Source organism: Humulus lupulus, chromosome 2 (assembly GCF_963169125.1).
Source record: "Humulus lupulus chromosome 2, drHumLupu1.1, whole genome shotgun sequence".
Taxonomy (NCBI): Eukaryota; Viridiplantae; Streptophyta; class Magnoliopsida; order Rosales; family Cannabaceae; genus Humulus; species Humulus lupulus.
The window spans coordinates 128,611,255-128,625,941 of NC_084794.1; the positions used below are offsets into that span (position 1 = coordinate 128,611,255).

The 14,687-nt window shown below is 40.8% G+C and overlaps 1 non-coding gene across 1 annotated transcript; it reads left to right on the forward strand.

Annotated features, from left to right (window-relative positions):
* Positions 1–390: 390 nt before the first annotated feature.
* LOC133820735 (small nucleolar RNA R71) lies at positions 391–495 on the forward strand. The gene has a single exon (XR_009887136.1). It is a non-coding gene; the product is annotated as a small nucleolar RNA R71 (small nucleolar RNA).
* The last annotated feature ends 14,192 nt before the right edge of the window (positions 496–14,687 follow it).

The window sequence follows — 14,687 nt, forward strand, 5'->3', positions numbered from 1 at the left end:
AGGCATATTATTCAAGTCTGTTGAGCAACTAGCTGTGCTCAGGCATTGTTCATAAGAATGTGGTCCCCCCCCCCCCCCCAAATCTCACAACTCATGACATTCTATACTTGCATTACTTGTGCGGCAAGGTTGTTTAGCCGTACTTGCTTGGTTAGAGATGCCACTTGAGCAGTCAATAAAGTAATTGGATCAACCTCTAAGACTCCTGCTACTTTCTTATTCTCACACTCAGTAGGCCAGTTATAGTTATTCATGGCCATCTCTTTCAATAATTCATATGCTTCACTAGCGCTTTTTCTCATAAACGCTCCTCCCGATGCTGCATCTATAATTGTCCCTGTATTTCCTCCCAAACCATTGTAAAATGTATGAACTAGTAGTGACTTCTCTATTCCATGATGTGGGCATTTACTGTTCAACTATTTAAAATGTTCCCATGCATCATATAAGAACTCCCAATCCAGTTGATGGAAGTTATTAATCTCTCCTCTTATTCGGGTTGACTTCGCACGAGGAAAATATTCACCTCGGAATTTCTGAGCCAAGTCTTCCCAAGTAACTATAGAGTTGGCTTGTAATGAATTCAACCGACTCTTAGCTTTGCCTCTTAGTGACAATGGGAAAAATCTTAATCTTACAGCATCATTACTCACCTCGTTTATTTTTAATGTTGAACATAACTCGAAAAAGTTTGTGATATGGAGATTTGGATCCTCATTTGATAACCCCCCAAATTGTACACAATTATGTACCATCTGAATAATTGAGGGCTTTATCTAAAAATTATTTCCCTCAACAGTAGGAGGACTAATGCTTCAATGTATCCCCGTAAAAGTAGGGAGTACATAGTTTCTCAAATGACGGATCGACTTCAGCTGCATTACCCATATTTGCATTGTTGTTCACACCATTATTTGCATTCTCAGCCATGGTGAAATCTAAAATTTTCTTTATCTTGCGATTTATTCTGCACTTTCTCTCAATTTTCAAGATCTATCGGTATAAGTGCATTTTGTCTACTTCCCTGCATATACCAATAATTCCTTAAATAAACAACAGCCTCAATTCGAGTAAGTGTAAAATATAGAAACCAAATTAGAACGAACAACAATTATTTTTTGATATTGGAAATTAAGTCCCCGGGAATGGCGCCAAAACCTTGATTTCTAAAATATGATACGCAAGTGCACTCAATCAATTCAAGTAATATAAATAGTAAATAGAGTATCGTTCCCACAAATACTATTAACCAATTACCAATAATTGTTCTTTGATTTCTATTTGGATGTCAAAAATAGAGTGATTTTTTTTTAAACATAGACTTAAAATTAAAATAAACTTTGCAAAAATCAAGATTCATTCAATAATTAAAAACCTAGGGTATTAATTTCATCAACTTTTCATTCTATTAACTTTATTAATCAGTTCTAAATTTCTTTCTTCCTATTCTAATATCAGCTTAACATAAATCGATCCCCACTCTATTTCAAGATATAAGATCTCATCCTATATGCAGGTTTTCTACATCTCTATGATAAACTTAAACATATAGCAGGCATTAATCATAGAAACCTAATTACAACACAAGCCATACATGTACTTCCGTCCAATATGCAACTTATGCCTATATAATGATAGCATATTCAATTCTCATCTTTCAAATTTTGAATCAAAATCATAAATCGAGTAAATATTGATTAGGTATTTACTAGCATTAAGAAGATATTATATAGATTAGAATAGAGAAGAAAAATTAATAGAACATCATAATTAAATTAAATATAAATCTATGTGACTACATAAAACCCTAGATAAAAATGTTTAGTTCATATCAGCCATGACTAAATCAACAAAATAATAATTCAGAAACATAAGATTCAAAAACTTGAAGAAGAAAGAAAAATATAAAAGTGCAGAAAAAATAGTCCAAGAATCAAAATTAGTCTCTAAAAATGTAATTAAAATCTGACCTAATGACCTAATTAAACCCTAAGTCTGAATTTATAGTAAAAAAATATCACAAATCTGTAGTTTTTCATAGGCGGGCCACGACTTGCCCTTCTTTAAGTCGCGACCCGTGTCAATTTTGAATGGCCCTTCGAACCTACTTGTGTCTTCAGGCGTCGTGACTCAGGCATCTCAAGTGGCGGCTTGTGTCTTCTTTGCCCCTTGCTTTAGCCTCTGACTTGCCTAGTGTCACGACTCATAAGGGCCAGTCGCGACACTAATTCCCTTCAGCATCCTTGTGTTTCTGGCTTTCCCAGAGTTGCGACTCTAAGCTCCTAGTTGCGGCTCTAATTCCATTATTTCTCAATTTAAGTCTTTCAACCTCATTTCTTCATAAAAAAATGATTTTTACTCATCCTTAGCACCATTTTGAGTCGAACAACCATCAAGAACTTCGTTTTTCCACCATTTTCACTACTTTTTTTTTTTTTTACATTTTTCTCATTATTCAACGCACCAACCTACAACAAAGACAAACAAAAACGTAATCTTGCACAAAACAAACATAAAGATCCAAGATTACCACAAATACACATTCTAAAACACACTAAAATGAAGTTATCCAGGACTCATTTTCCCATAAGGCCATTGGATAGGGCATTAGTGGGCAAGGGGTACATTGGTCCTTTCCTTTCTAAGGAGTGACTTAGTCACTTGGAACCTCTCAGAACAAAGAAACACTTAAAAAAAATAACAACTCTCTTTCCCCCTTACTTTTACTTGGGGAAGCTCTTGGATTCCAGGAAGAAAAGCTTGAAAATTGGAGGATTGAGGTTGAGATTGGAGAAGGAAACAGTTCAGGCTCGTAATTCACAGCTGAGGTAAGCTCTAAACCTTGTATAGATTAAGTCTTCGTCTGGTTTTTCTTGAGTATTTTGAGTTTTGAACCCAATGAATTAAGTTGGACTTATGATGAGGTTTTTGGTTAAGTTTCTGGGTATATGTATCGTTTTAAGTGTAGAGATGATGTGTAAGGACTGAATTATGGCTTTGGTATCACTTTGTGGTGAATTTTGGATGAATTGGCTCAAGGAAAATGTTTGAAATACTGGGTTCGTAGGGTCGCGCTACGACCTTGTTTTTGGGGTGTGCCCTAAACCGCCTTGGCACCGCGGTGCAAGGCAGGGTGCGTCTAGGCGCATGTCTAGTGTAACCAATGGCTGGGCTCTCTGACTTATGGAGAGTCACGACGTTTAGTGAGGGGTGCTGCGACTCAAATGGGGAATATTGGCCAAATTAGGTTTCAGATGGTGGGAACCCGAACCTAAGGGCTCAGGAAGGATTCTACTACCCAGTGTAGAATTCAAAGTCCCGGAGACTAGGTCTCGGTGCAGAATTCTTTATTTATTCGATATGGATGGATATCGATTATTATGGTTGTGACTAGGGTACCGCTAGGGCTCGGGACAAGATCGTGTTCAGGGATCATTGTTCATTAACTTGTGCTTGGACCATAGGTAAGAAAATTGCACCCACTATGCGAAATATATGATTAGGGCTTGGCCTGGTTGTTAAATATAGATTGATTATGGCTTGGGCCCCTATGAATGAGCATGATTATGATTATGCTTGTGATGGCTTGATTAAGCATTTGTGAATACTCGGTATGTGGATAAAGACAAGCTTGACTCAGGGTTTGGGAATTATTTTATGTGGTTATGTGTTTAATTGCTTAGATAGGATACAAATGCCTTATCTGCCTGCCTTATTAAGGAGCATGAGATATTCTTATAGGGCAAGGCCTTTGACTATTGAATGATTGATAAAGACATGCGTATTAGCACTGATATTGGTTGTGAATGCTTATTAGCGTTGTTATATGTACATGTATGCCAGGAAATGCTTATGAGTACTGTTAAAAGTTAAAGAAATGCTTATTAGCATTTTTAGTTGCTTATAAATGCCAGAAAATGCTTATTAGGATCATTATTTGCTTATAAATGTCAAGAAGTGTTTATTAGCACCATGTTTGGGTATGAATATGAATCGACATGCTTATTAGCATGACTGTTGAGTGTTAATGCTTGTTTGTTCGGTCTTGGACCGTAAGGCGACAAGAGGTATAGTTATTACTACCTAACTGGCCGAATTGATTACTGTAGCAAGGTACAAGCTTGGAAGTATGCTTCCAAGGCAGCCAGATCTGCAAGCCGGCCAGGGAATACAGGCCGAAAATGATAATCAGGGTCAGACCCCTCCGCCAGCTACTAAGAACTGCAACAAGTGCTTACTAATATGCAAGCCAGATTATAGAGGTAGGAAGAAGAGATCTGCCTCCTAAGACAGCAACAGGTTCCTACAGCGAACGTTCAGCCAGAGGTGCCACCTGTGTTGGTGCCGACAATAGTACAGCCATTAGAGGCTGGGAATAGATGGGAACCTCTCTATGAAAGGTTCAGGAAGCAACACCCTCTAGACTTTGAAGGCAATGTAGATCTGGCTAAGGCCGAACAATGGATGAGTATGGTTACCGCTATACTAGATTTAATGAGGGTAGTTGGTAATGAGAAGTTGGCCTATGCCACATACATTATTCGGGAGGATACCCGAATTTGGTGGGAAGTAATATCCCAGATCAGGAATGTGAATACCATGGATTGAGAGGAGTTCAAAATGGTATTAATGAAAAATACTATAATGATGCAATTATGGCTTCAAAGGCAGAGGCATTCAGTAAGTTGATTCAGGGAAACATGTTAGTGATGGAGTATGCACTGATATTTGACAGATTATCGAAGTTACCTGCAAACTCGGTGCCCACTGATGGGATAAGGAAGGAAATGTTCCTTCAGGGGATACAACCTATGATATCCAGGATCTTCGCATTACCACTGTGCCTGGAGTGACAACTTATGCATAGGTGGTGGAGAAAGCCCTTACTGTAGAGGACGCAAAAAACAAGATCTAGCGCGAGAATGTGGCTAGGAGAGACAACATGAGGATGGGACCTCCACTTATGGGTTCAGGTAGGGGCGGAGGCCCCAATGATCTAAAAAGGATGGCTCTGGATGCCTTTCCAGCTCCAGGCTCGGACAAGAGGCCCCGAGGTATACAGATAGGCCGTCAGGGCCAATGAGGGCTGGAGGACCTACATTGTAACGTCCTGGATAACCAAGACCGTTACACTGTGTGTTGATAATGGTGCAAGACTTGCTAATCAAGTCATTTAGTTAAAAATGTGACACTAAAACCATAATCGAACTAGGGTTAAAAATATTTTGGTCATAAAAGACAAATTTCATTTAAATAAACATTTGATACATGGGATCCCAAAAACAGGATTTAAAGGACAGTTTAAAAAATTTCAAAGTTCATGTACAACCACAAGCCACTCTAATGGCGAAATAGGCACTTTAGGTTCTCCTATCCCTGTACCATCCCTCGGCCGTGGCGGCCAAGCAGCTGACTATGTACATTCTGCCCTAGAGCTCTCCAACTCAGGAATGGTCCACCTTGCCCTTGCCTTTACCTGCACCACGTAGCACCCGTGAGCCAAAGCCCAACAAGAAAACCATATTGCAGAGCATAAACAGTACTGAAAATCAAATAATCCATAAAGTTGTTAACCAGGTGTTCAGCATGCCAGAACAGTCATCTACTCAGAGAGGTCAAACAATTATTCATAAGCCATTCATCTCAGTATTAAACAAGTTATAATCAACAAACAACAATGATAACATATCAATATTCATCATACAATACTCAGGGTCGACGCACTTAGGCCGCACCCTCTATTTAATCCAATGTCCTTGGCTCACTTAGGCTGATCCCAGTGCTTAACCCACTGACTCCAGCCCGCTTAAGCCGAGCTCAGTGATTACTTAGTTATCCTCAACTACCAATGGCTGAGTTGCATCCTGTGTGCAAATATCAGTTCCAGCACTCTTAGGTCGTTTATTTCATTCTCACATGGCATATTATGATCATACAACATAGGCATTCAATTACAGGGAATCTCAGTCCCACACAATAACATAAGGGACTAGTTTTCTTACCTTTGATTCCGAGTGCTTTGGTTAATAGAGACGACCCTCGAGCACGATCTTATTCCGAGCCCTAGCGTACACCTAGTCACAATCCATAAAATGGTACTTCGATGAGTTTGAATTCTAAAGGGAAAGCCCGAGACCAAACTCGCGCTCTCAGGACCTCTAATCCCACCAAACGAGGTGGTGAAACCGTCCCCCGAGCCCCCAAGAAAAATCCCTAAAAGAATTCCCAAAAACCAAGTTCAGAAGGCTGAGTAGCGCTATAGAGCTACTAGGTGGGTGCTACAATGCTAGAGTTAGAGACTTAATCCCCCCAGAAAATTCAACATAGAGCTACAACTAGAACATGCAAAGTTCTGGGTTTTTCCCATCGAACTTTCCCGAGCCAAATATCCAAAAACCCACTCCAATCATCAACCAAACTCAAAATTGAGTCCACAACTCACTATATTTCATCCAAAACAACCTAATAACACCCAAAACCTAGCTAACAACCTCATCAATCACAGGAATCAAAGTTGGGCTTGAAGCTCAAGAACACCATCTGAAAATCAGAAAACCCAGATAGTTAAGACCAGAAATTGTTACCTCAAATGGATGAATCCGACCCTAGGTTGCTCTTAGTGCCCTTCCAAGCTTTAACTCCTCTAATTCCCAAGCTTAAGTCCTTAAACTTCATCCAAAATCCAAACCCAGAAATCATCCTCAACAAAACTCAGCAAACTCAGAAAAACCTTAAATCTTACCTCAACATGGAAGCTAATTCCAGCTGAACTCCTTAGTTACTCCAAGGATCAAAGCCCCAAAGCCTAACCTAGACTTCCTTTTGAGTTCTCAGCTTCAAAATCCTCAAGGGAGAGTGAGAGAGAGAATAAATCGTGAGGGAGAGAGAGAGGTGAGTTGAGTATTTCTGTCTTCTTCTTTTTCCTCCTCTACTTCTACTACTTTCTACTAAAGTTTAAAGAAAAACAGAGTATATCAGTTATCTTTCCTAATAACCAAAAGACTCTTTTACCCTCCAAATTAAAACTGTCTTTTAATCAACCTAAGGGTATTTTGGTCATTTGCTCCCAATTCCCGCTAATTTCGCGAGTATCCCTAATATTTACCACTTAAATCCCATCAATTAATTAATCACCCAATATTTTTTCCCAATGTCTAATAGTCTCCAATATATTTCCTAAATTTCCAAAAATACCCGCAGGCTCCCCCGAGCCAGGTATAAATTCCCGCCGTGACTAATTCGCCAAACTGCTAACTAGGATCGTCTCGAGCCATAAGCTGCAAATACATCCACATAATAATGTGCTCCCAACAATTTACCACAAATAATCACATTTATGCCCTCAATGGGCCAAAATTAAAAATATGCCCTTATAAGCTAAATAGGGCCCACATGCATATCTAATACTCATAAACATGCATTTCACATATCCATATAATCATATAATCATGCTTATCACATAATCATGCATTTAATCATTTAAATCACACATAACCAATTATGCCCTCCAGGCATGCTAATGAAGGTCCTTACGTCTTATTAGCGATTTTGGGTCGTTACATACATAGAGTGTGCTAGGTGTAGGAGGCGTCATGTGGGAGAGTGTCGGGCAAAGTCCTGCTCTTTGTGCGGGATAGTAGGACACTTAAAGAAGGATTGCCTGAGAGCAAGAAAGGAAGAACCAAAGAAGGCGGACAACTTGACACCAGCTCGAATGTTCGCATTGACGCAGGAAAAGGCTAAGGCTAGTCCCTCAGTAGTGACAGGTTAGCTTTCTAGTGCTAGAACCTCTTATAATGTTTTGATTGATTCTTATGCTACACACTCTCTTTTTTCTAGTAGGATTATTGATAGACTGTGTAGGTCATGTGATTATTATGTTGTGGGGTTCGGAACCACATTGCCCACTGGGGAGTTAGTAATTTCAAGGAGATTGATAAGATCACTGCCAGTGATAGTGGATGGCAGAGAATGGTCAGTTGACTTGATAGAATTGATAATGGAAGACTTTGACATGATTTTGGGCATGGACTAGTTAGTGAAGTATGAGGCAACCATAGATTTCAAGAAGAAGATGATAACCTTTGAGCCTGAGGGTGAGGATCCCTTTGTATTTGTTGGCATTGTGCATGGAACCCGTGTAACTATGATATCTGTATTGAGGGCTAGAGACCTACTACAAGGTGGTTGCATAGGATTCCTAGCCAGTGTGATAGATACAACTCAGGTCGTGCCAATGGGACCAGAAGAGACTAAATTAGTCTGTGATTTCCTGGATGTGTTTCCAGAGGATTTACCAAGGTTGCCACCACATAGAGAGATAGAGTTTGTTTTTTGATCTAGCACCAAGGACGGATCCAGTGTCTAGGGCATCGTACAGAATGGCCCCAGCAGAGTTGAAAGAACTAAAGGTACAGTTACAGGAGTTGGCAGACTTGGGTTTTATCAGACCTAGTTTCTCTCCATGGGGTGCACCAGTAATGTTTGTAAAGAAGAAGGGTGGTTCTCTAAGGATGTGCATTGGCTACGGGAACTAAATAAGTTAACAAATATGAATAAGTATCCTTTTCCAAGGATAGATGACCCCGTTTGATCAGCTGCAGGGTAAGGCGGTATTCTCAAAGATAGATCTTTGATCTTGGTATCACCAGCTAATGTTCGAGGAGGGAGATATACCGAAGACTGCTTTTTGCACTATATACGGGCATTATTAGTTTCTAGTCATGTCATTTGGTTTGACTAATGCCCAGGCAACTTTTATGGATCTGATGAACAGGGTGTTCAAAGATTATCTAGAACAGTTTGTGATTGTCTTCATCGACGATATTTTGATTTATTCTCAGTTGGAGGCAGAACATGAGCAACACTCAGGTTGGTTCTACAGAGGCCGAGGGAACACGGACTGTATGTGAAGATTAAGAAATGTGAGTTCTAGCTACGGCAGGTGACTTTCCTTGGTCACATTGTCAATAGAGATGGGATCAAGGTGGACTAGCTAAGATTAAGGCAGTCAAAGATTGGCCAAGGCCAAGGAATACCTCAGAGATCAGGAGTTACCTTGGATTGGCAGGTTATTACAGGCGTTTTGTGGAAGGGTTCTCAAGGATTGCTACCCCATTAACGGAACCGACACGCAAGAATCAAAATTTTGTGTGGTCAAATAGGTGTAAGAACAACTTCCAAGAGTTGAAGCAGCGCTTGGTTACAGCTCCAGTTTTGAGTCTTCCAACAGATCAGGAGAAGTTTTTAGTGTACTGTGATGCCTTGAGACAAGGTCTGGGTTGTGTTCTTATGCAGACACGGAAGGTGATTACCTATGCATCACATTAGTTGAAGGAGTATGAGTAGAGGTACCTTACTCATGATCTGGAGTTAGCAGCAATGGTCTTTGCATTAAAGGTATGGAGGCATTACCTTTATGGGGAAAAGTGTGAGATATACACTAACCACAAGAGTTTGAAGTACTTCTTCACACAGAAGGATTTGAACATGAGACAGAGGCATTCACTGGAGTTGGTGAAGGATTATGACTGTGAAATCATGTATCACCCATGAAAGGCCAACGAGGTGGCAGATGCCTTAAGCTGGAAAGGTCATGGTCAATTATACAGTGCGAGACAGATATCCAAGGAGTTGGCAAAGAATATGACCAAAGCTTGAATAGATTTAGTGGTGGGCCAGTTAGCCAACATCACCCTACATTATACTCTTCTGGAGAGGATAAAGGAAAGTCAATTGAGTGATCCACAAATGACGAGGATTAGAGGGGACATCCTAGCTGGAATGGCTAGGGACTATACAATATCAGATATTGGCTTGCTGAGATACAAGGGTCGGATATGTGTTCTGATGGATATTGTTATCAGACGGGAGATTCTGGATGAATCTCATACTACCCGTTACTCTTTGCATCCAGGCACCACAAAGATGTATCAAGATTTAATATCGCTATATTGTTGGCCTGGGATGAAGAGGGATGTGACTAAATATATATGGCTAATTGCTTGACATGTCAGCAGGTCAAGGCTGAGCATCAGAGACCAGAGGGGCTATTGCAGCCTCTGGATATCCCAGAGTGGAAATTGGAGGACATCACAATGGATTTTGTGGTTGGGTTACCTAGGATCATGGATCAACATGATTGGGATGAGACAGGAGAAAGGAAATACTTGGGTCCTAAGGAAGTTCAAAGGATCAATGAGGCTATTGAGAAGATCAGAGCTTGGATGCTCGCTTCTCAGAGTAGACAGAAAATTTTTGATGACCCGAAGCGCAGGAACGTCGAGTTCCAAGTGGGGGACTATGTCTTTCTTAAAGTTTCACCATGGAAAGGGGTGAAGAGATTTGGGAAGAAAGCCAAGTTGATTCCTAGATTCGTAGGACAAATTGAGTTCTTAGAGAGGATCGGTCAGGTGGCCTATAGATAAGCCTTACCTCTCACACCGTTGTACACAATGTGTTTCATATTTCGACGCTTCCGAAGTATGTGTCTGATGTTACTCATGTGTTAAGTTACGAAGATCTGGAACTGCAAGCAGATCTTTCTTATGAAGAACAGCCAGTCCAGATACTAGATATGAAGGACAAGGTTCTGAGGAACAAAACCATACCTTCGGTTAAGGTATTATGGAGAAACAAAAATGTCGAGGAAGTGACATGGGAATTAGAGTCCAACATGCGGGATCAACATCCCGAGCTGTTCAAGTAAAATTTTGAGGACGAAACTCCTTTAAGGTGGGGACAAGGTCCTAATTTCCCTAATAATTGTTAGTACCTTAATTAGGGGGCTAGGAGGGCAATAATTAATTTAATTTCATTACTATGTGATGATATGCATGATTATATCAATTATGTGAGTATTTTTATAATATGACTATATGGGCATGTGTTAGGTGTATTAAGCATGCATGTGGGCCTATTTTTTATTAGAAGGGCATTTTCGTAATTTGGCCTATTGAGGGCATATTTGTATAGATATGCGTGCATATTAATTTAGACCACATTATTATGTGGATATATTTGAGTTATTCGGCACGAGGCAATTCTAGGGAGCAAGTTAGCGGTTTAGTAATAACAAGTTCAAATACTCGGCTCGAGGTGAGCCTAGGGGTATTCTAGAAATTTAATGCATTACTAGGATTTATCGGGTAATGGGAAATTATCTAGTGATTATTCGAGGATATTGGAGATAACGGGAATTGTGAGGCGTTAATTATGATTAGGGGGAAAAGTGGTATAGGACTCATTTTCCCTTAAGGTCATTGGAGATGGCATTAGTGGGCAAAGGGTATATTGGTCCTTTCCTTTCTAAGGAGAGACTTAGTCACTTGGAACCTCTCAGAACAAAGAAACACTTAGAAATATAACAAATCTTTTTCTCCCTTACTTTTACTTGGGGAGGCTCTTGGATTCTAGGAAGAAAAGCTTTAAAATTGGAGGATTGAGGCTGAGATTGGAGTAGGAAACAACTCAGGGTCGTAATTCACAACTAAGGTAAGCTCCAAACCTTGTTTTGATTAAGTTCTGGTGTAATTTTTCTGGAGTATTTTGAGTTTTGAACTCAAGGAATTAAGTTGGACTTCTGATGAGGTTTTTGGTTAAGTTTCCAGGTATATGTACCACTTTAAGTGTAGAGATGATGTTTAAGGAATGAAGTATGGGTTTGGTGTAACGCCCTGGCTACCCCAGAACAGTTACGGAGAACGGTGAACCGGAAATTTGACTCGCTACCCGAGTCCTTTGGTTAAAAACGTGATCTAAGTGTTATTATCAGGTTAAGGTAGAAAACCAGTAAAAAGGAAAGGGTACTTTTCATTAAGTAAATAAACTGCTCATGAGCCTTTTAAAATGTTTACAAGAAGTTCATAATACAAAAGAGTCGCTACAGTTCCAAATTTACAAACTCCGCCGGCCTAAGCGGCAAAAATAGGGTAAACCCCTAGTCCCTCTGAGAACTCCTTGACCGTGGCGGTCAAGCGGCCCTGTATGTACATCACATCGCCCAAGCTCTCCACTCAAGGCTGGCCAAGATTTTCCTTTCCTTTACCTGCACCACATAGCACCCATGAGCCAAGGCCCAGCAAGAAAACACAATAAAATACGATATAATATCAACAACGATCATAATAATCATCCAGGACTATCAGTCCAACAAATAGGTGACAATAGCCGAAAGTCACAATAATGAGCATCGCTCTCTTTAGCCATGTGACGATAGGGTCACCAGGGCTTAATCGATAAGTGTTTCATTCATAAGGTTGTTCAGGACAGGTGCATGGTGATTGGTCACCAACATAACCTTCCTCACGACTCTAGGGTCGAAACTACGGACAACGTCCCTTAGCCACGTGACAAACGGTCACCGGGGTCATATATCTTGGCTATAGTCATCTGGTCGTAGACCAGGCAAGCGCTTATAAGTTCTTCGACCTTAGGGTCGGTCCTGCATTAATGCCATAGAGCCATTCAATGCGTGATCATCGACTTTGAAGTCGGTCCCTGACTAGTCAGTGTCTTAAACAGGTAATCAGCATTCATTAGCATTTAATATGCAATCCACGTTCACATATATCAACCAACAAGCCTCAATATCAAACCATGCATGTCATATACCTGTACAGGGTGCAACTGTACCCATACACTGTTTTCTTACCTCAAGTTTGAGCGAGAAGTATGATAAAGACGACTCCTGAGAATGATCGATCTTTTAGTTCCTGAGCGGTTACCTAATCACAACCAATTATAACCTCCATTAATGAGAATCCACAATAATAGGGTCTTAACCTAAGCACCACCCTCGGGACCTCGAAACATGCCCACACGGTGAGTAGATTCGATCCCGGGCCTTAAGGATTGAAACCCCAAGTCAAAAACCCTTAAAAACACTCAAAACGGGGTTTGGAAGGAACAGGGTAGCGCTACAGCGCTCAACCTCTAGCACCACAGCGCTCTACTCAAAACCTCCCAAAAGCCAAAAAGCCTCCTGAGGAGCGCTATAGCGCCCTAGGGTGGGCGCTGTAGCGCTACCTCCAGCCCAAAACACCCCTGAACCGACCTTCTTCATCTCCTTCGTTTCTAACTCGATTCTCAAGCTTCCAAAGCCTATTCTTGATGCCAAATGGACCCAAAACCATACCAACACACCCCAAACATCACAAGCATGGGAACCCTAGCCAAAACTCCCAACAAAACCGATGAATTCACCCTAAACATTTCAGCTGCAAAACAAAACCAAAACAGAGCAAACCAGAGAAACTATGGTTAGAAACTTACCCAAAGCTTGGCTTATGATGGCCTTCAATGATGGAACACACTCCCAAACTCCCAAGGCTTGCTTCCTAAGCTAGCATCCTCAAAGTTGGTTCAAAAATCACAAAGAACAGTGAAGAGAACAAGGTACGGGAGAACTCTAAAGTATACTCTGTTTTTCCACCATTTCCTTCAGCTAATAAAGGTTATATATATCCTAGGGGTGAAATGTCCATTTTACCCATAGGTCAATTAATGGTTTCTAAAGGCTCCCAAGGGCATTTTTGGTACTTCCCTCCTAACTCGTTAATCATAATTAACACTCTCTAATTCCCGCTATTCTCAAAAATCATAAACACCAATAATTCACATCCCGTTACCCTTTATCTCCCGGTAACGCTCTAATCATCAAAATCACCCCGAGACTCAACCCAAGTCCCGTCACTTAAACCTGTTGTGACTAAACCGCTAATCAATAATCTACGATCGTCTCATGTCGAACAGCTCGAACAAACCCACATCATAATGTGGTCTCAACATATATCATCGACATGCATACAATTAACATTATATTATAATATAATTCTCATAAACATGCACAAACACATTAAATGGCATAATTAAACAATTATGGCCCTCCCGGCCTACAAATCCAGCCGTTAAACCACATTAGGGAATCCGGGGCAGTACATTTGGTATCACCTTTTGGTGACTTTTGAATGAATTGGCTCAAGGAAAATGTTTGAAAAATTGGGTTCGCAGGGTCGCGCTGCGACCCTGTTCTTGGTGCGTCGTGGCCCTCATGAACTCAAAAACCAAGGGAGTGCCCTAAACCTCCTTGGCACCGCGGCGCAAGGCAGGGTGTGTCACCGCATGTGTCTAGTGTAACCGAGGGCTGAGCTCTCTGGCTTGTGGAGAGTCGTTGCACTTAGTGAGGGGTGGCGCGACTCAAATGGGAAATATTGGCTAAATTAAGTTTCGGGTGGCGGGAACCTGAACCTAAGGGCTCTGGAAGGATTCTTCTACCCAGTTTAGTTGAATTCGAGGTCACGGAGACTAGGACTCAGTCCGGAAGTCTTTATTTATTCGATATTGATGGATATCGTTTATTATGGTTGTGACTAGGGTATCGCTAGGGTTTGGGATAAGATCGTGTTCAGGGGTCGTTGTTAATTAACTCACCCTTGGACCAGAGGTAAGAAAACCGCACCCACTACGTGAAATATGTGATTATGACTTGGCCCGGTTGTTAAATATAGATTGATTGCGACTCGGGCCACTGTGAATGAGCATGATTATGATTATGCCTGTGATTGCTTTATTAAGCATGTGTGAATACTCAGTATATGGATAATCGTTATGTGATGTATGTTTGTTTGCATTATCTGATTGAAAAGCATTGACTTGTAATTCAAGGGTCGCAATAGCGCGTTGAGCGT